Source organism: Lepisma saccharinum, chromosome 18 (genome assembly GCF_977018435.1).
Source record: "Lepisma saccharinum chromosome 18, izLepSacc3.1, whole genome shotgun sequence".
In the NCBI taxonomy this organism is placed as follows: Eukaryota; Metazoa; Arthropoda; class Insecta; order Zygentoma; family Lepismatidae; genus Lepisma; species Lepisma saccharinum.
Genome location: NC_139246.1, coordinates 3761851 through 3782842, shown reverse-complemented (window position 1 = coordinate 3782842; position 20992 = coordinate 3761851). Strand labels below are relative to the sequence as shown.

Below are 20992 nucleotides of genomic sequence, written 5' to 3'. Positions count from 1 at the left end.
CCGAACCAGTACGGCATCCTGCCCCGAAACAAAAAAGTACCTGGCAAACTCAAAGACGAGAAGGACGGTGATGTAATTCTCGAGTTTGCGGGTCTTCGCGCCAAGGCCTATGCCATCAAAGCCGAGGGCAGCGTTACCAAGAAGGCCAAGGGCGTCGGCAGACAGGTGGTTCGGGAGCATCTCGCATTCGAGGACTTTGTCGATTGCCTCAAGACCAGGTCGTCGGTTCTAAGAGTAGAACAGCGCATCCAGAGCGTCGACCATGTGTTGACCACAAACAAAGTTAGAAAAATTGCGCTGGATCCCAACGACGACAAGAGGTGCGTCCTCGAGTGTGGTATTCACACATTGCCGTGGGGGCACTATCGCTTAGCAGAAAGCAAAACCTGCAACATATGTCCATCTTCAACAGAAGATTCATAAAACAAAACAAAAAAAAAAAAAAACACTTTGACTGTCATTACAAGAAACTTTGACCGTATTCTTAAATAACCAGCATGCCTATGAATTTGTTCGGTTTCAAAAAACAGATCATTATGGAAACCATACCAGATCATGAAGTCTTACCTTCCGTGTTACCTAAACTCAACGGTCTGTTGATCATTCACCTCAACAGCATTTGGACGAAACTGAATGACGATGTGGGCAAGATGTTTTATGTTTTTAATAACAATTTATATTTCTACGAAATTCCGATCGACGGGAAACTTCAAATCGCCGTGAATCCGGAAAACGTAGGCGAAATCAAAATTTCTACCGGCAAGAACATTTTTCGAATGAAGCACGACAAGATGCTTTCTAACATTACGTACGATGTGTCTGCAGGAGATTATCTTTACGTGGAACTCCTCGGAGATTACGACAAACTTATTCCTCTCTTCGTAGAATTACGAATCGTCTATCCTATTATAAATAACCGTTAACCAAAAATGCCTAACGACATTTTCGGCAACACCAAGCGTGTGGACCACGCAGAAGAGATTCTCATGTTGGACATTCGAGTTAAGAAGATGAGGACCGATTTGATCGCTTTGCAGGAAACCTTAAACAAAAGTTTAGAGTCGGAAATCGCTACGCTCCAAACGCAATGTCTCGACCCCATTCTGAAAATCGATTCCGAACTGAAAACGCTCATAAAAAATTATGTCGACGTACCTTCTTACGACAGCGTTCAAAATATACAGTTGAGCGTGGATTCGCTTCAAAATGATTTGGCCAAATTACAGCAATTTCAATCGAAAAATGAGGATTTGGAAAAATTGAAACTCGAAATCGAAGAACGAACTTCCGCAATAGAAAAGAATTTCTCTGAACTTCAAACCGTCGTGAGCGATATAGACGCAGAACGCTTGCTTGTCGTCGTTTCCAAATTACAAGAAGAATTCACCGGCACGTTGGAAGAAATTAAATCCAAGTTGCAGACTTTGGAAGATACCATGACGAACCTACCATCGTCGGACGAACTGCAGGTCATCGGTAAAAGCGTCGCGAACATAAAAATTCAATTGGAGGCGTATCAAGATTTCGAACACATTCAAACCACCATCGCTACGCTTCAGGCGTCTCTGGAATTGATCAACGAAGAAATTAAAAATATTCACGCTGAAGCGAGAGCGTTGACGAGCATTCAAGACACGTTGAGCACGGTTCAGCAGAAGATCGAATATTTAGAAAATTTGAACGTCGAAACGAATCTCGCTCATTTTCATCACGTACTGGACAACATACAGGGTGACTTGGAATCGTTACGGACGAGCGTGCCTTCGAGCGAAGATTTGGAAAAATTGAAAACGGCGGTGACGGCACTATCCGATTCGAGCGACATCAAAAGCTCATTGAGCGATCTCAAGAGTAGGGTGGCCAATCTCCCCACCTCCAAAGAATTGCACGCTTTGAAAAGAAACATATCTCGAATGCTGAAACGACTAGAAACGGAAACGGCGAACGTGGAACAGATTCGAGACGAAATTAGTTCGCTGGTGTCGACGCTGCCCACTTCGCAGAGCGTCGCCGATCTTCACACGCAGTTTACAGAGATGCGAAGCATCGTGAACGATCTTACCGAGAAGAGCTCGAAATTGAATCAAGTCGAGAACCTTCAGAACATTGTCGTCAACATCAGAGATCAAGTTGGAGTGTTGGAATCCACGCAGGAATCGACGCTGGCCTCTTTCGGTGCCAAGTTGCAAGAACTCAACGAAAACTACAAGCAGTTGAACGTGGAAGTGAAAATCAAACCGTCGTTTTCTGCCGTAACGGATACCATAATCGAGCATTTGCTGCCCATCGAAAATAAACTCGGACAAGTTCACAGTAATCTGCTAGGCGTCGACACTAAATTCGCCAAATTGTTCACCTTGCAAGCCATCGAAATCAACAGCGTACCCAATCAACAGAGAATCTCCACGTTCGTCGAAGGTAACAAACTGTACATGTTACATCCTTATCATCCGTACTACAAGTTTCTCCTCGATGGCACGATTCAGATAAACGAATTTTCGTACTGGTCTCACGGTAGAAAAGCTAGCGTTCCCACCATGACTTTGATATCGAATCGTGGTGTCCAGAAAGCAGGAAACATTCCTCTGGCACGTTGGAACGAAACGCGCAACATATATGAAATACACGAAGACGAAGATCTTACCGTTTTCGACGTGAGTGCCGGCGATAAGCTGATCATTCAAAACACGAGCGAAGTGCCACCCTCTTTGAATCCCATCACGCTTGTGCTTCTCTTGAAACGTAATCTCTAAAAAAAATGTCTAGGCAAGCCATCGTCGAAGAATTGCATAAACCTGCACGCCGTAACTACGAACGTTTGGCTGTGGTAACCAAGGGCATCGACGACCTCTGGCAAAGCGATCTCGTGGAGATGAGTAGCGGCAATTTGAAAAACGTACATAAATTGAACAAGGGCAACAAGTACCTTCTCACCGTCATAGACACGTTTTCGAAATTCGCATGGGCTCTACCTTTGAAGGCGAAAACGGGAACGTGCGTCACGGAAGCATTCAAGACAATTTTTCGCGAAAGCGGTGGCAGACGACCACGGTTTCTGCAAACGGACAACGGTAAAGAATTTTACAACGCCGTATTCCAAAAGTTTATTCAAAAACACAAGATTCGACATTATTCGAGCTTCAGTCACATCAAAGCCAGCATCGTGGAAAGATTCAATCGAACCTTGAAAACACACATGTGGAAACGATTCACGCTTCGGGGAAATTACAAATGGGTCGACATCCTGCCGGAACTCGTCGACACCTATAATCACACGGTACACAGAACGATAGGCATGAAGCCAGCCGACGTTACCAAGTCTGACGAGCAGCGTTTAATTTCTACAGTTTACTGTCCAAAGTACACTCCCACGACAAAAAAAGCTAAATACAAAATTGGAGACCAGGTGAGGATCAGCAAATTCAAACGCACCTTCGAGAAGGGATTCACAAAAAATTGGAGCACAGAACTCTTTACGGTGGTTCGAGTTCTACCTGGAAACCGACACACGTATATAATAAAAGATAGTAGCGGCGAGATTTTGAAAGGAAGATTTTACGAAGAGGAACTCTCTAAAACGAAACACCCCGACACGTACCTCATCGAGAAAGTATTGCGTAGGAAAGGTGACAAACTGTTTGTCAAATGGCTGGGACTTCCGGAAAAGAGTTGGATCGACGCGAACGAAGTGATCTTGTGAGTACGTGGAACGTGGTGAAGCGTCTACCGGATCCGGAAAGTCAAACGAGAAAAAAAAAGAACGGCGAGTTGCTTCCCGACAGCATCCGCTGTCTGATCGTAGGTCCTTCGGGGTGTGGGAAAACGACACTGCTCGTGGACAATTTTCTCCTCGCACCGAATTGGTTAAATTGGAAGAACAGGCACCTGTACGTGTTCTCGAAAAGTTTGGAGCAATCCAAATACCAGCAACTGATGAAACTGTACGATGGTCTGGACATTGCAACATTCGCCTCGGAAATAAAACCACTCGACGATTGTCGTGAAAATTCAGTCGTTGTGTTCGACGACGCCATCCTGGAAAATCAAAATGAAATTCGCAACTTTTTCACGCAAGGTCGTCACAAAGAAATGGATTGCTTCTACCTAGCTCAAACGTTTTCCAAAATTCCAAAACAGTTAGTACGCGACAACGCTAATTTCATATGTTTGTTTCGTCAAGATCACACCAACCTCAAGCACGCGTACGATGACTACGTAGGCGGAGACATGAACTACAATCAATTTTCGGAACGCTGCTCTACTTGCTGGAACGCTGACGATTTCGGATTCGTGACGATCGACATGACGAGAAAACCCAACGACGGAAAATACAGAAACAAAATCAACGACTTTCTAAACGTTGCAACGTTGTGAGAAACGACGTGTATAAATAACGTCATGACGAAACGGAAAATCGAAGACGAAAATCTCAAGCTTCGCGATTACCTCGCGAAACGCTTCAAAGGTTGGAAATCCGAGAATCGCGGATTCTACGAAGAGAAGAAACGTCAGGATCAACCCGTGATCGATGCCATCAGCAGTCTAGGTAAAGAAATTAAAAATGTCACGGAACAAAATAAAAATTTGATCAACGAACTCGTACCGCTCGCAGCTAAAAGTTACGCCGTACCCACGCCCATTTCGAGCATTTCTTCGACGCCGTTCGAACTGAAGGACGTACCGACACGACGCCGAGCCATAGGCAGCACGTCGTCTTCGGATAAGATCGAGTTGGGACCTTTGGCACGAGACTACCTGAGCACGGGGAAATTCGACAAGGATGAAGTGTTCGGATTGTATCCCAGCATGGAAACCAACGAAGGCGGCGGTGTGGTGTGGAAGATTGGGAAATCGAAGGTAACCTTCGAAGGCAACGACATTAAAGTTAATTTAGGCGACAAGGATAGTTGGAACAGGTATCCGGGTACGGTGGGACTGTGGGAACTCGTCGCCAAAAAGCAGCCGAAAGATTACACCGACGAAGATTACCAAAGTTACAAGGAAATTCTGATCATGACGGATGCCTTGTACCAGAACAACGACGCCTCGCAGAATAGGGTGAAATCGAGCAGCGGCGAGAAGTACAGGAATCTCATCAAACCGATTTGGAACCAGGTCAAAACAGGCAGCGGCGTCAAACGCTACAACACGTTACCCAAAGAATTCGTTTGGGTGGACGACGTGAGGAAACTCGTGGACCGATTGTTGGTGATAGCCGGCGAAGAGAATGCAGGCAACCGTAATTTCTACAACGAGAAGGTTGGCATCGTGGACATGATCAGCACGAAACTTTCCAACTTCATCGTGAACGACGACAAGGGTATAGGTTACCTGATCAAAATCATCAACACGCTGCCCCCGAAATTCTGGAACGTGGCCGAAGGAAAAGGACTCGTGAACGACATCATCAACAAGTTACCTTTCGAGATGCATCTACCTGGCTACCAGTACTGCGGACCGGGTACCAAACTCGAGAAAAGATTGGAGAGAGGAGACAAGGGTGTGAATCCGTTGGACGCCGCATGCAAAGATCACGACATCGCCTACAACACCACGCAGACGGATCTGGACGCACGTCACGAAGCAGACAGAAAGTTAGAGCACGCAGCTTTCGAAAGGTTCGTGAGCAGAGACGCATCGCTGGGTGAACGGGTCGCCGCACTGGGTACCACCATCGCCATGAACACGAAACAAAAATTGGGGTGGGGTATATAAATAACATACAGTGAAAAAAAAACAACATGGCTTGCATAACTGATTTGCCGTACGAACTACTATCTAAAATATTCAAAAAGGTAGTTAACGGAGATGTTAATAAACTTGTGATCATAGCAAGAACAACGCCGGAATTTCGCATCCCTTGTGAAATGGTTCTCAAGAACCATCTTCGGGAGATCAGCGGCCTGAGGTGCGGTGATCTCAACATTCTGCTTTCGGCTGCAGGGGAAAAATTAAACGAGAGGTTAGATGAATTGCACGAGGCAAGGCAGGGAAGAAGATGGTATACTGATGATTGGTACAAGTCTATGCAGGAGACGGAAGATATCATTACGCACATCGTCGCGTTTTCCGAAGCACGGACTTTCTTCCTCTGTTAAAAAATAATAATATATATACGTGTCAAAAAAAAACTTGATATATAAATAACACACATCGTGAAAAAAAATAATCTTCGGTATATATAAATAACACACATCGTGAAAAAACAATTAAATTTCTCTCTAACACTGAAATTTTTTTGATATGACGACTGAAAAAATAAGTGATCTCCAAGCATTAAAACAAATGCTAAATTTGTCAGTCGAGTATGTAAAAATTCAGGAATTGGAAGTCGACAAACCTTACACCATAACTTCCGGTTCAATCGTTTCTACCCAGTATGGTCCCAAGGTACGTCTGTTGCTCAACGCACAATACAGTCTATTTTTACCAGATCGATACGCTAACATGTTATCCGACGAGAAGCTATCTATTTTAATCGAGAACAAAACTCGAATCGTGTACAAGGGGACAAAAGAACTTCTTGGCAAGAAAACGAAGTACGTAATAGAATTTGTGTAACAACTGCGAGGCCTTGAAAATATATAAATAACATACCGTAAAAAACTACACAAGAAAAAATCTCAGAATATATATATAAATAACATACCGTGAAAATAACACATAGAGCATCAACATGAAGCCCAAGGGTGTCGTGTACCAGATACCATATTCGAATCTAAAAAATCTAGGTACCCTCGATGGGTTACTCACCAAGAAACAACGCGAGAAGAAACGTTCTTGCTTGTCGAAAGGACACGGAATGAAATTGCTGCTCAGCACACCTCAATTGAAAAGATTGCAGCGTTCGCGGAAACAGCAAAAGATCGGAGGTTTCATATTCAGCATCCCAGCCATCCTGGCAGCATTGGGGGCCGTTGGAAGTTTGGCCGGCGGAAGTGCCGCCATCGCGAAAACCGTCATCGACTCGAAGAAGAACAAGGCGGAATTGGAAGAACAGAAACGTCACAACCTGGCCATGGAGAAGAAAAAAGGGAAGGGCGTGATGAAAAAGTTTAAAAAAAAGAAACAGAAGCACTCACCAACCGAGACATTGATCTCTGATCGAACCGTTACAAATCAAACACTTCAGAGGAGTTTTCATGTCCGACTCGTTACCTTCAACCGTCAAAAGAAGAGAATGCGGCGTAGTCAACTTGGACGGTCAAGAAAATCCAGGCACGCATTGGATATGTTACCACAAAAATGATGATAAAGCATTCGTTTTCGATTCTTTCGGAGGTGTTCCACCTACAAATTTAGTCTATTATCTGAAAACGAACAAAACCTCTATATACTACAACGACGAACGCATTCAAAATTTCGGAGACGTGAACTGCGGTCATCTCTGCCTCTCCGTGCTCGCGTTTCTCTCTAAAATAAATAACCCTACGATCGAGGATTTCCAGAAAGCATTGTGGAACCTCAAACAGCATCACTAGGATGGGCGTGTTCCATCTCACGAGCGAATCTTCAATCTTGAAACTCACGCTGCACGACGACATCGTCTATCCTAAATCCGTGGCTCTGCGTGCATTCTACAGCATGTACCTCATACCTAACGTTACGCAGCACAACAACAAAATTAGCGTCGGAAGCGAACACATCGTCGTCACGCCAGGCCAATATAATCTTTCCACTTTGCAAGCTCAATTACCCAAAGGTACATACCTTTCTCAAAATTCGGTCACGCACAGAGTGGAAATCCTATCCGCGACGGAGACCGTGGACCTGGGCACCATGGGAGAACTTTTAGGTTTCGAGAACGACACCAAACTCGAAGCTGGCATCAAGCACGTGGCAACCAACATTCCTAAATTCTTGGCCATAGAGACTCTGAACGTACACTGCAACGTGGCGGAAGGCATGATCACAAAATCTTCGGACGGATTGTTAGGAAGTCACAAGCAGACGGGAATCATAGCCACGTTCAAACCAAGTTCCGAGTTCATGGAACCGATCATCTACACGCCCTCTTCGCCGATCTATTTTCCAGTATGTCGCAACCGCATAGACGACATAGAGTTGGTGGTGACGAACGAGAAAGGAGACGTGGTGGATTTCGCAGGTGCCACTACGACGGCCATCGTGGAGATCAACGTATAATAAATAACCATACATGTAAAATGGAGCAAATCGAAAGTTACGAATTGCAATCTTTCCCTCCCAACCGTCGCACGTTCGCCAATCTGAACGAAGCGAACAGGGAGATCGAATACGATGTGGACGTAGGGGATGGGTTTGTTCATCCTCACAGAGCGGACCTCTACCTTCAATTCGACGTGGTGAAGAAAGAAAGCGGAGATGCGTTTCCCGCAGCAGCAAACTTGATACTCGTGGACAACTTCGTGCCTCACCTGTTCTCGCAGGTGGAGGTGAGGAAACACAACACCGTCATCGACAGAATAGATTATCCAGGCATCACGTCGACGGCAGTGGGAACGTTGAAATTATCCAAAACAGACGCAGCGTACTACCAGGCCGGGGGATTCGAAGCCGGGACCAAAATATCAACAAGAAGTCACACGGTGCTCTTTCCCATGCGTCTGCTGCCTGGTTTCTTCTCGGACTACAAGGAGATCATGTGGAAGGGGGGACTGAGGATCACGTTTCGAAGAGCGGCCAACGATAACGACGCACTGATGCGATACGCTACTTTGGGTCCGGACGGCACCACGCCGATAGCCAACACTTTACCCGAAGCAGCGAAATGCGTCATCCGGAGCATGGAATTGAGAATGCCGGTGGTGGAATACGAAACGAACTACGCCCTCTAGTACAAAGCGGAGATCTTCAAAAATCCGCAGGTGCCGATTCACTTTCACGGTTACCAGTGCGTGCAGAAGATGGCGTCGGGAAGTCACATGGAATTCGACGTGACGACGCAGTTCAACAACATACAGTTCGACATGCCAGATTTCGTCGTAGTGCTCTTTCAGACCGGGAGGGACAAGAATCAGGAAAAAGATTCCAGCAAGTTCGACGACTGCAAGATCAAGAACGTTTATCTGAAGAATGGACGCAACGAAGTGTTCCCGCGCGAGAATTACAACCTCGACGTGACCAAAAACGATTACCTCAAACTTTACGAAGCTTACACAGCTTACAAACGCGTGACCGAGGGAAGCGTGGACATGTACTACACACCCAGCGAGTTCAAAATCCGCAGGCCGATGTTCGTCATCAACACATCTAAGAGGAAGAAGGTTGTGGTCAACGATCGAACCAACATCAAGGTCGTCTGCGAGTTCCACGATGCCTTGCCCGAGGACACCCTATGCAGCGTCATCCTGATTGCAGAGAAGTCCTTCGCCTACGACGTGAAGAACGAGAGGGTCACAGAGCAGTTTTAACAAGTTTTTTACATCTTTTCTTGCACAATAAGTAATTTTTTGGACTAGCACAATCAGTTACAATAGCACAATACAAATTTCACTAGTTCAGATCAGTTACAAATGTCAATTTCATTAGTTATCAGTTACAATATCTTTTTTGCACTATAACACAAGACAATCAGAATTTGCACAAAAAAATTTGTTGTTGTTTTTACACGTGAAAATTAACAATAAAATTTTTTTATCGTTTCAGATGCTGTCGAACATCAAAAACACATACACACACACTAAAAAAAAAAGCATGCAACTTTATTTGTAACACACACATATTCTCCATCTTCATCAAGAAAATATTATAATAAACATAATTATTTTTATCTATCTCACAATAAAACTCTATATCCAAAAATATCACAACATCAAATAACACTAGAGTCGTTAGTACATGTTGCATGCATTACGGAGGTCCTCTGTAGGGTTTCATGGAAGTTTGGGGGAAAAAAAAAACACGTGAAACTCTACAGAGGTGCGGTTGTAGATAACCGCAGCCATTAGAACCTTTTATTTTTTTTGGCTGGGCACCACGCACCCTGGCGAGGTTATAGGGGCCAGGCATCCTAAAAACAACAATTATTATTTTGTTTGTTTGTTTGTGTTACAATACATATGCGCGCGTGCGTGCGTGTGTGCGTGTGTGTGTGTGTGTGTGCGCGGCACATCGTTCCCCCGAGAGAGAGAGAGGTTTACAAAAGTTACGATATACGGAGTTGGAAAATTACGATATGGCGCATTCGCTCATTACTGTTCCCAGCTATAAGTTTTTCTCTCTCTCTAGCCCTTGCCAACTAAAAAAAAAGATGTAGGTAGGAGTTGGCAACACTGCGAGAAAATAGAGATCATGCCTTACAAGAAAAAACCATTAAGGCGATTTTTATTTGATGACGTTGAACCCGTGTAGTGTTCCCATCCATCCATCTCTCTATTTTCTCGCAGTGCCGGCTCTCTTTGTTTAATATATGTAGGTTGGCAAGGTTGCTTTATGCACTGTAAAGCAAACCTCAAGCAAAATTGCCAGCCCCTTGCTTTAGGTTAGGTTAGACAAAAAAAAAAGCTGTAGGTAGGCTGTCGGCTGTTTAACTCTTCCCTCTCTCTTTTGTAAAAAGCCATGGTAAAAGTACCAGTAGGTTGGCAACCTTGCTTTATGCACTGTAAGGCAAGCCTCAAGCAAGGTTGCCAGCTCCTTGCTTTAGGTTAGGTTAGACCAAAAAAAACTGTAGGTGGGCTGTCGGTTGTTTAACTTTTCCCTCTCTCTTTTGTAAAAAACCATGGTAAAAGTACCAGTAGGTTGGCAACTTTGCTTTATGCACTGTAAGGCAAGCCTCAAGCAAGATTGCCAGCTCCTTGCTTTAGGTTAGGTTAGACCAAAAAAAGCTGTAGGTAGGCTGTCGGTTGTTTAACTTTTCCCTCTCTCTCTCTCTCTCTTTTTTTTTTGTAAAAAGCTATGGTAAAAATACCAGTAGGTTGGCAACCTTGCTTTATGCACTGTAAGGCAAGCCTCAAGCAAAGTTGCCAGCTCCTTGCTTGAGGTTAGGTTAGACCAAGAAAAAAAAACCTTGGTGATTTTTTCGAGTAAGGAGTTGGCAACACTGCAAGAAAATACCTCAAGCAAGGTTGCCAGCTCTTTGCTTTAGGTTAGGTTAGACCAAGAAAAAAAACCTTGGTGATTTTTTCAAGTGAGGAGTTGGCAACACTGCGCTTCACTTCAGCTCCTCACAAGAGGACGTTCAACCGGCTAAATTGCACTACTGGCAACGGTTGCTAAGGTCGTGAAAGAAGGTCATTTTCACCCTTAAAAAAAGGTTATTTGAGCATTTTTTTTTTTATTTTTCTCGGCCTTTTGGGACGATTTCATGGGGGGTCGTAATCGGGCATTTCTCACCTCCGGGGCTTCCTTCATGGAGAACATTTATGTCAGTGAGTCAGTGGTGGGATTTGGCCACATCTTGTATGCTCACATGCATGACATTCGGCCACGTTGTGGGCGCAATCATGTTATAGATGGGGTTCTTCATAGATCTTAATGACTTTGAAAATGTCAGTATGTTGTATTGGATGATGGGGAACATATGTATAAGTTTGAAAAGTATAGAAAGTAATTTTATGTGTGTATGGGCTCTAATAATTTACAAACATTCAAACTATTTTTGTATATTTTCTTCATAATGAACTGAGTAAATAATAACCGTTTCAAGATAAGTAGTTGGATGTTTTGCATCAACGAATTGAATAGCGACTAAATTGAAAATGCAATATTTAGGTATTTTGTTATTTTCACAGTTTTAAACGTAATTGGAAAATTATTGTCTTCCTTTATTTCCCTCAAATTCCTACCTTGCCTCTGTAATAAATTCTGACGCTCATATTTTGAAATTCTAAAAGTCTAGCATAATTCACTTACAGTAGTCTTCGGGGTGAAAATAACCTTTCTCTAATTTCCCTAGCAACGTCCGTTTCCATGGTGAACAGCAAGAACCGCAAACTCTCTAAGTAATTGTATGTTATTATACCTCTAAACATTTAATTAAAACAACCACGATGTAGATATTTTCGTTTTGAGTTTACCAATACATACGTAAGTAATTGTGTCTGGGCTGAAACTCCTTATGTAGATGTCACCTTTGTTTGAGGCACCTTTTTGAACCAGGAGTTGATTCATCTGTGTGTGATCTGTGAGAAATATAATGTATTTAGCCAAGGTACCTTTATAAGGTATGCCATTCCCGAGGTTCCGAGATTTTTTCCCATGATTCTGTGCGCGCTATGACGTTATTAAGAGGACAGAATGGAACTTACTTCGTTAGCGTATACGGAAGCTTGAGATAAATGGGTCGATTATTTACTTATACACATCTTTTTTGAATGCCGGTAGAATGAGATAAAAATCAGCCTGTTTGTGCTCTTGCCACGTGCAATAATAATAGAAGAAAATTTCCTGGAATTAAGTGATCATTGCTTCAAAAAAACAAGTTGCTGTAGCAGGATTGATTCAATTTGTTCCTCCAAATTTCGGACTTACTCAGCGGTGCAACCACAGGTGGAGGCAGGGACATTGCCCCCCAACCTTCGACGGAAGTCAATTCTAGGAGGGGCAAACATTGATAGCCAAAGGCACCTGCAGGGGGCACAGAGGAGCAATTGCCCCTTTCTATTTCAAATTTTATACAAATAAAAATACATTTCGTAAAATTTTCTTGCTCGCTTCGCTTGCAGTGCCTGCATTTCTCAGTCTCGTCAAGTTCAGAGCCGTAGATAGGGGGCGGCGGGAGTCGGCCATGGACGCCAAATGATCTAAATTTTAAAAAAAGTTGGGAAAGAGGGAATGCCTTGGCGCCATGTGATATTATTTGCTCCCTATAAAATCAATATTGTTTTAAATTGTAAAAATTGGATCTAAAAATTTTCTTTTTCCCTTCGCTCGCAATATATTTGTTTTCTGTAATGTAACGTATGTAAATAATACGTTTTGTATATATGTATTGAATAAACTTTGAATACGTACATAACTTAGTGTTAGCATCTTGCATATGTATTTTCTTATTTTATGTCGCTCCATGTTGCATATGTGTAAAACATATGTTGTACATGAAAGTTATACATGTTATATGTATAAAACAATATCTTCGGCATGCATTTATCATTCATTTTCTGCCATTCAATAATACAGTTTGTGCTTGTTTTCAATTATTAGCTAATGTAAAATTTATGGTGTTGAAAAAATATTTCAAATCGTTTGTTCCAAACAAATGCTTTAGCACAGACATCTAGCCCCCTTTTGCGTAATTTATGATGATAATAACGTCTTTGATACTACTACTACTACCACTAGTAATAATATTGTCATTATTAATGTTGTTATTATTATCATTATTATTATTGGTGGGTTTATTCTGGTACTTGCACCCTCCAGACAAAAATTCCTGGTTGCGCCTCTGGGCTTACTTTCACACTCGCCTTCCGTATCATCACGTATGCAACTTTCAAAGACCATTAAACAATCGGAACTCAGTTTCTAAGTATTGCTTCATTGAATATTGAGTGCAAGATAAGATTTTATTAGCTTTGGAGTTGAAACATCGCCCGCGAAAATAATACTTTGAAAATCTCGTAGGTAGCGAACAATAATTAACAATTGAGCTGTGTTACTTTACTTTATGTGCGTTTGTTGAGAAATTGTTCTTTAATTTCTTTTATATGGGCTTTAAAAAGCCGCGTTGGTTCAGTTGGTAAATAATCTGACTGTCAAGCAGAAGACGAGGATTCTGTTCCCAGGGTGGTTGGTCTCGAGAGGGAATTTCTCAGCAACGTCCTTGCATGAAAACTGCTTTGAGGTTCACAAGGGGTCAAAAAAAATAGTATTTTGGGGCCCGGAACGAGATACTAACACCACCTTTATAAATGGTCGAGATTGTGAATCTTAAACCCTATATTCATTCATGGCATGATACAACGCGCAGAAGGTACTTTTGCTTTTAAAACTTAGTGCATATTTCGTTGCACACCGTGGCCGTTTGGTCTAAGACGTCATGCTTTGAGCTCTGGCTACGGAACGCGCAGGTTCGAGTCTCCTAGGGGAAGCGTAACAACTTTCCTTCTGAGGTTTCAGATTGTATGTGGGACCGGTGGCCACCCACCATTCTGAGGAAATTGGAGAGCTACGAATGAGTAGCGTAATCCGGTCATGGAAACTTACAAACATGACTGGGGAGTCGTCGTGCTGACCACACTCATCTAGTAACAGGTTGGATTATCTCCCACCTCGGCAGGTGGAAGTAAGGCCGGCAGTCGGTAGGTAGGCTATAGCCCTGTATTAGTACACATTTGAATACATGTCGCGAGAATACACATTATGAAATTTGTTTGACCCAACTCAAACATACTGCAGAAACTCTTTCCACGTAGATTTAATAGCTGGCATCCGTGGCAGAGTGGTTAGTACATCGCGCTACGGCGCCAAGGGTCCCAGGTTCGAATCCAGGCCTGGGTATGGATGTTTGTGAGTGTTCATTCATCAATTTTATCATCATGACTCATCCCCATCTTCGCAATTAACCAAAAGTGGCAGAAAAGTGAAGTGAAATAAACCAAATGAAAATAAAAAAACTAGATTTAATATTTCATATTTGTGTTGCTTGGTGTTTTTTGCACAGAAAGGCTAATTGGGACTGGACCTACAGTTTAAAGTGGGATCCGAACAACTATGTAGCTACACCGGGTATGGAACCCGGGACCCCTTGACTACAAGCAGGGACGGCTCTACTGGCAGGCTGCGGGGGCTGAAGCCCCCCCCTGTGCCCCCCTTAGATTTTTGTAGTACGGTAGACGCATTTCGACCGAAATCGTAAAGAGTAAAATTTCCATTTTTCATTATAAACTTCCATTGGGACAAGTACAACATTCAAGTACATTTTCTAGTTCGGTTAGATCGCAATTACTTTATTACGATGTGTTCTGAAATCAAGGGGTCACTGATCATTCGATACTAAGTCATATGCCAAACATGAGTCGCCAAACTTGCTACGAAATCTGTTGCATGCCTGGTAGATGGACGTATTCAGTGGCTGTGAGATTGTTTTTTGATTGTTGTTGGCATATAGGCTACAGCTGAATGTGTTCAATTATTAGCCTCTGTAAATCGTATCAATTATTTCGAAATAGGTCTAACAGGTGTGGATTTTTATAATAGGACGACGTTCAAAAACTAAAGAAGCGTTATGTTTCCTTTCTGTTTGTTAGTTCCTTATTGGAGTTCCGACAATTGCATGAGAGTTAGAGATGTTCTTTCATTAGTCTCATCATTATATCTATCCTTAAGTAACTAACTCTTCAGCATTCTTAAACCCGAAGGTTTATGGCTTCAGCTACACAAGCCCTCATATCCTTATCGCTGTAAATATTCGAGAGGGAGAAATACGATGTTAACGAATCAAGGAGTGCACAAACTACCTAATTCCTAAATGCTAAACATTGGAAAAATTTCTAGAACGTTCCGCAGATAAAACGATTCGTTAATGTTGCCAGTAGTTCGACTCCTTCTCTTATTCAATAACGTTCCCTCTTGCGCTTTCCAGAGGTTAAAAAATTACAATGAATCGCCCTACGTGTGGCGCTACGTTTGTAGCTTCCAAATGCTGACAAGTCTTTGCATAGTGCTGCGACAACACCGAAAGCGCAAGAAAAGTTTTAATGCAATATTATCAACAACAGGGTTATAGAACATTCTCCGTGTTGCCTTAGTAAGTATTTCTTTCCTTATATTATCGGCACACTATTCATGAAAACAAAAACCTAATTTTATGTAGTGTAAACTGAAAATTTTTAAGGGGGGCTCCAGTCCCCTGATCCCACCTTGGAAACGCGCTATTAACAATAACAGTGTTATAGAACATTCTGTGTCTTGCCTCGATAATTATTTCAAATTATCATCACATTATTCAAGAAGCCATGAACCTAATTTTATGTAGCGTAATTTCCTGAAGGGGGTTCTGGAGCCCCCTGATTCCCACCTTGCATACGTGATTGATTCGATAATTATTTCTCTCCTTAAATTATCGTCACATTATTTTATTTCACACCACAAGAAACCAAAAACCTAATTTTATCTAGTGTAAACCGAAAACTTTCGGGGTGCTCGAGCCCCTCCTTGGATACGTGCCTGCTGCGAGTGTCCATTCATCAATTTAAACTAATCATCACTCATCCTGTTCGTTGCGATTAGCCAAAAGTGGAAGAAGACGCTAAATAACAAAAACAAATCTATCCTCATCGTGGCGATCAACTGGAGAATCTGAAAAGTAACGTAAAATTATTAAAGGGAAATTCCAGGACATTCAGTAAAAATTCATATCAGAATATGCCCGGACGACAACTTTCCTTAGAATTAGACATTTAAAATAAATGCAATAGCTTAGTGGGAAAGAAAAGCCGGCAGTGGACTACAGCCTACAGGGACAAGATATCATGCATAATAATGTCTGAAAAATAAACTATGCATTGTTTCGGAATAAGTGTATTCTTCAATCGCGTATTTGATCTCTTGTTGTCAAATTAAATTAACAGCTTTGGTGTATAATATCAAAAGATGCATGAAAACACAGCGTTTCATGGGCCATCTGCTACATTCTACGCATAGCTTTCTACCGCTCGTGTCCGCTTGGTGACGTCACAAGCTCTAGCCAATAACGTTCAAGTCGCGGAGTGGCCCCCTCTGGTATTTAGCTACACAATTCAGAATTGAAGGAAACAAATATTTCATCTACGGGCGCAATATCTTGCGAGAAAATTCTTAATGAAAAAGATGTCTTCCATATCCAGTCCGATAATACCAAAATTATCACTTTTACAAGCCTTAATGTCATCAAGCCGTACAGCTAAATATAAATTAAATCTTCCAATCTTATTCACAGCATACAAGTCGATTAAGGATTTCATACCGAAAGTTATTAGATTTTCAACGTCTCCGTGCTTTACGACAGACTATTTTAAATTAGCAACAATACTTCCCGTTCACTTTCCTCCATATCCAGATAAAGATACACGAACGTCTATGCCAAGTATAGTGAATAACATATTTATGGAATATGTACACTCTGTAGTGCATGAAGATTTTTACATAGTATATACAGACGCATCAAAGTTCGCAACTGGTAACACTGGAGCTGCAATATATTGCAATAATCTAATGGAATACAAAATCTACCCATTACCAGCAGAATTTTCAATATTCACGGCGGAAGCGTTTGCTATTCGTCAAGCATTGTTGTATATACAGGAGAAAAACCTCAAGAGGGTAGTGATCGCCACTGATTCAGCGTCAGTCTTACACTCACTGGGATCGATAACAGCTGATTACTATGTAGACTGGTACATTGTTAACATAAAAATTTTATATCACAAACTAACCAACTTAGGATACAGTAATTATTTTTTCTGGTCTCCTTAAGTCAAGCTTTGTCAAAGATTTAGTACTTTGCAACAATGGAACTCCAGCTTCGAGTTGCAATTCACGGTTCCATTTGAGGGACAGTGTGGTAAGTCTGCTGTTGGCGACAAAGGTTTCAGGATCTAAACGTTTCAAATAATTATTCGATAAATCAACTTCGACAAGATTTTCCAAACCGTTGAAGGCCCCAGGCTGCACTTCTACCATCATGTTGTCAGAGAGATACAAGTGAACAATGTGTACAAGATTAGCGTCAAGAAAACAATCTTTATAGAGGATCTGTACATTGTTCAACTCGAGGTGGAGTACTTGAATATCGTTACTTAATTTAGTGGGAATCTTAAGAAAATTTGAATCTTGGCAGTTGGCTATTAGTTTTCCATGTTCTTTAAAACATTCACATCTTCCTTCACAGTCTCCTTGCCCACTTGAAATGCATATGCAACCCATGCCAAGAGTTAAAAAGTACAACAACTGGAAAGCACTCATAATTTCTTTTTTTCAACGCCTTTCAATACTCCTGAAATTAAGAGAAATGTAATTCGTTTTTTTTAAATTTAATCTCACGTATTACGCTACATCATAAAGTAAGACATTTTCAAGTGGATCATTATGGTAGTGAAAATACACTCCCAGGTACTTCCTTACATTTTCTTAGTATCAATTGTTTATCTTCTGTTACCTTTAGCCAATTCTGCAATCAAGACGAATAATGAATACAAGAAATTGATAAAGGTACACTCAAAATGGGACCCTTACACCCTGACCTGATACCTTTGATGAGTCGACCACGAAACTTCCTCGTCCACCGAGAAGCCATATTGTATCAATATAGTATGCAGTAGTGGTTCTCTTTCCTGGTCTTCTAGATATTTTATAATTGTCGAGTAAGGTCGCGCATAACGGTAGAGAAGGGGAGAAAGCGAGTGGGCGGAGCGAAGCAGTGAGGGCTGCTGCAAACGGCTGGTAGCTGCAACTGCGTTCCGCCTCCGTGCATCACTTCCAATTTCCCAAGTTCGCCGATCGAGCCTCTCGAGTCATCACTTGTGCAGAAACTTGTTTTCGTTTCCTTGCTCCAGAGATTCCCGATTTTCTATTGAAAAGCTCCGAAAGTATTATAACTTTCAACCTTCGTCTTGTTCAAAGAGAAAATTTGAAATCGCGGTCATTTTCAGGCGGATTCTTTACTGCTTTCATTTCAGAATTTTTATTTTCTCAAAATTTCGGGATGGGCTGTAGCCCCATCAGCTCCCCCCTCTGCGTACGCCACTGATGGGACACAATACGCTTCACTCAACTAAAAGCCAATTGCCAGGGCCTGGCTCTCAAAGGGCCATTGCTCCACGGAATACTTTACTTTAATTACTTTCTGCTACGCAATTAAAATACTTTTTAATTGACACAAAGATACTTTGTGCGGTGGGATCCATGAGTATTACCGCGCAAATTGTCCATGACTATTTTAATTAATTTTTCTCTTCCATCATATGTGTTTTTAAGAGATGGAGTTTTATGTATGATGATGCAGAAGTTGTCAACAGTTTTCCTCTAATTTTTGAAGCTCTTATTGGGTTACGAACACGGTAATACTCATGGACCCCAATGTACAAAAGAGCAAGCATACCCTGGGCACAAATTGAATTCGCTTAAATATGTAAGCACTGAAATCTATATATCAACATAACATTAAAACCGTCTTATTATTATGAAGAATGCGTTAGCGTGTATGTTTTGCTGTTGTTAGACTTTTATTATTTTTCTTTGTAATATTTATTTATTTCCAATTCATTTTAATTTTATATTTTTCTTTTCTTCATTATTCATTTATCAATTTAATTAAATATTTTCATGTTTACCCTTTCCGTAGACACCCAAATGACAACCTTGCTTCCACGTAGGACACCCTCGTCATCATTTTGCAGACTATCGAAGCTCTGGCGTCTGGAATCACAGGCATTATCTATGTAGCGGTTTGTTTTGTACAGGGTGATTCTTTATGTAGTTTACAACTTCAATAAATTATAATTGTTTATTGGAACCACATATTGACTTGGTTTATATGTCATTATGCAGCAAAACACTTCAAGTTTTGACTCACGTAGTGTGTAGTTGCGGAGTTGATCACATGCGGCGCCAGCGGTCTATCGTTGAAAATGGCTTTCACTAAGTGCGTCTTCTGGTTCGAAGAAACACTCCACTCGACTTTTTTTGTGGGGGTTTGTGAAAGATAGGGTGTACACCTCTACCCTACCTCATAATCTTCATGAACTTCAAGATCGCATCACAACAGCCATCGCTAATGTTACCCCTGAAATGCTGGTTAATGTTTGGCAGGAAATAGACTTTCGTTGGGATGTGTCCAGGATGACCAACGGTGCACACATTGAACCATAACAGATTTCTAATAAAAAACTTGAAGTGTTTTGCTGCATAATGACATATAAACCAAGTCTGTATGTGGTTCCAATAAATAATTATAAATTATTGAAGTTGTAAACTACATAAAGAATCACCCTGTCTTGTCAATAGTGTTCGTGACTGTCTCTTCATCAAGTTCATCTTACCACCATTATTGCGATTAGCCGAAAGGGTAGAAAAGAGACATAAATGAAAACCAATTACATCAATCATTACGTACCCAACCAGAAATCGTTATCACTCCCTTCCAAAGGTAAAATTTAAATTCACACACAATAAAAAAATTTTGATTTCGAATACGATACAATTACCGCATGTATTATGTGTGTCTGTGAGTGTATATACACTCCTCACAAAAAAGTTTGGAATATTGTTGCATTAGGTAATACGTTGATAGGCAAGATCTTGGAATTCAACAACACATTGTATATGTCTACTGCACGTTCTCGTGTTTTCGCTGACATATGCCATCTTGTCTATCACCTATCGTCTAATCGTCGTCGCTATGTATTCAAGGGGTCCAGGTATCGATCCCCGGTGGAGGCACATAGAGGTTTGGATCCCACTTTAAACCTCAGGTTCAGTCCCGATTAGCTTTACTGTGCATCAAGTAGACTTAAGAACACCAAATCAATCAATCAGTCAAAATCTATCGCCTAATATAACAATATTCCAAAGTTTTGTGAGGAGTACACATGTATAACCAAATTTATTTAATAATCACAACATATTTGCCTTAAACACATACTACGTAATTGCAAAATGTAAAAGTATTGTAATATTCACATGGACGCAAATTACAAAAAACATGATATTTGTGTTTTACCCCTTACCTGTTGTAGATAGGTAACTTTCCCATTAGCCAGGTTGTATTCCGTAGAAGCTATGTCAACGAATGCATTTCTAACTACACTAACTTGTCAGCCATTTTGACGAGGAAACAATGTATTTTGTCTTCCAATATCTAATCTCTGCAGCTTATCTTCGCAAACTCTAGTTATCTGTTCTTCAATAAAGGCACATTCAAAACTAGAATTGTTAATACTGTACGATTGCGATTAAGGGAGTCACTGATGTCTGGCGTCTGGCGTCTGGCTGTCACTTGGGAGACCAGGGTTTGATTTCGTGGAGGCAGACTTGAATCCATCCTCTTTCCTCAGAAAGAGATAACAAATTTTGAATTAATTTCATGTCATGGACA

At 41.5% G+C, this 20992-nt stretch overlaps 1 protein-coding gene across 1 annotated transcript in view; it reads right to left on the bottom strand.

The window, feature by feature from the left end:
• The window catches only part of LOC146002335 (SLIT and NTRK-like protein 2), an 88109-nt gene extending 67410 nt beyond the window's left edge, over nt 1–20699 (bottom strand). The window contains exon 1 of the mRNA XM_083140064.1: nt 20625–20699. The gene's annotated coding sequence lies outside the window, so the exon portion shown is untranslated. The remainder of the gene's footprint in view (nt 1–20624) is intronic.
• Between the last annotated feature and the right edge of the window lie 293 nt (nt 20700–20992).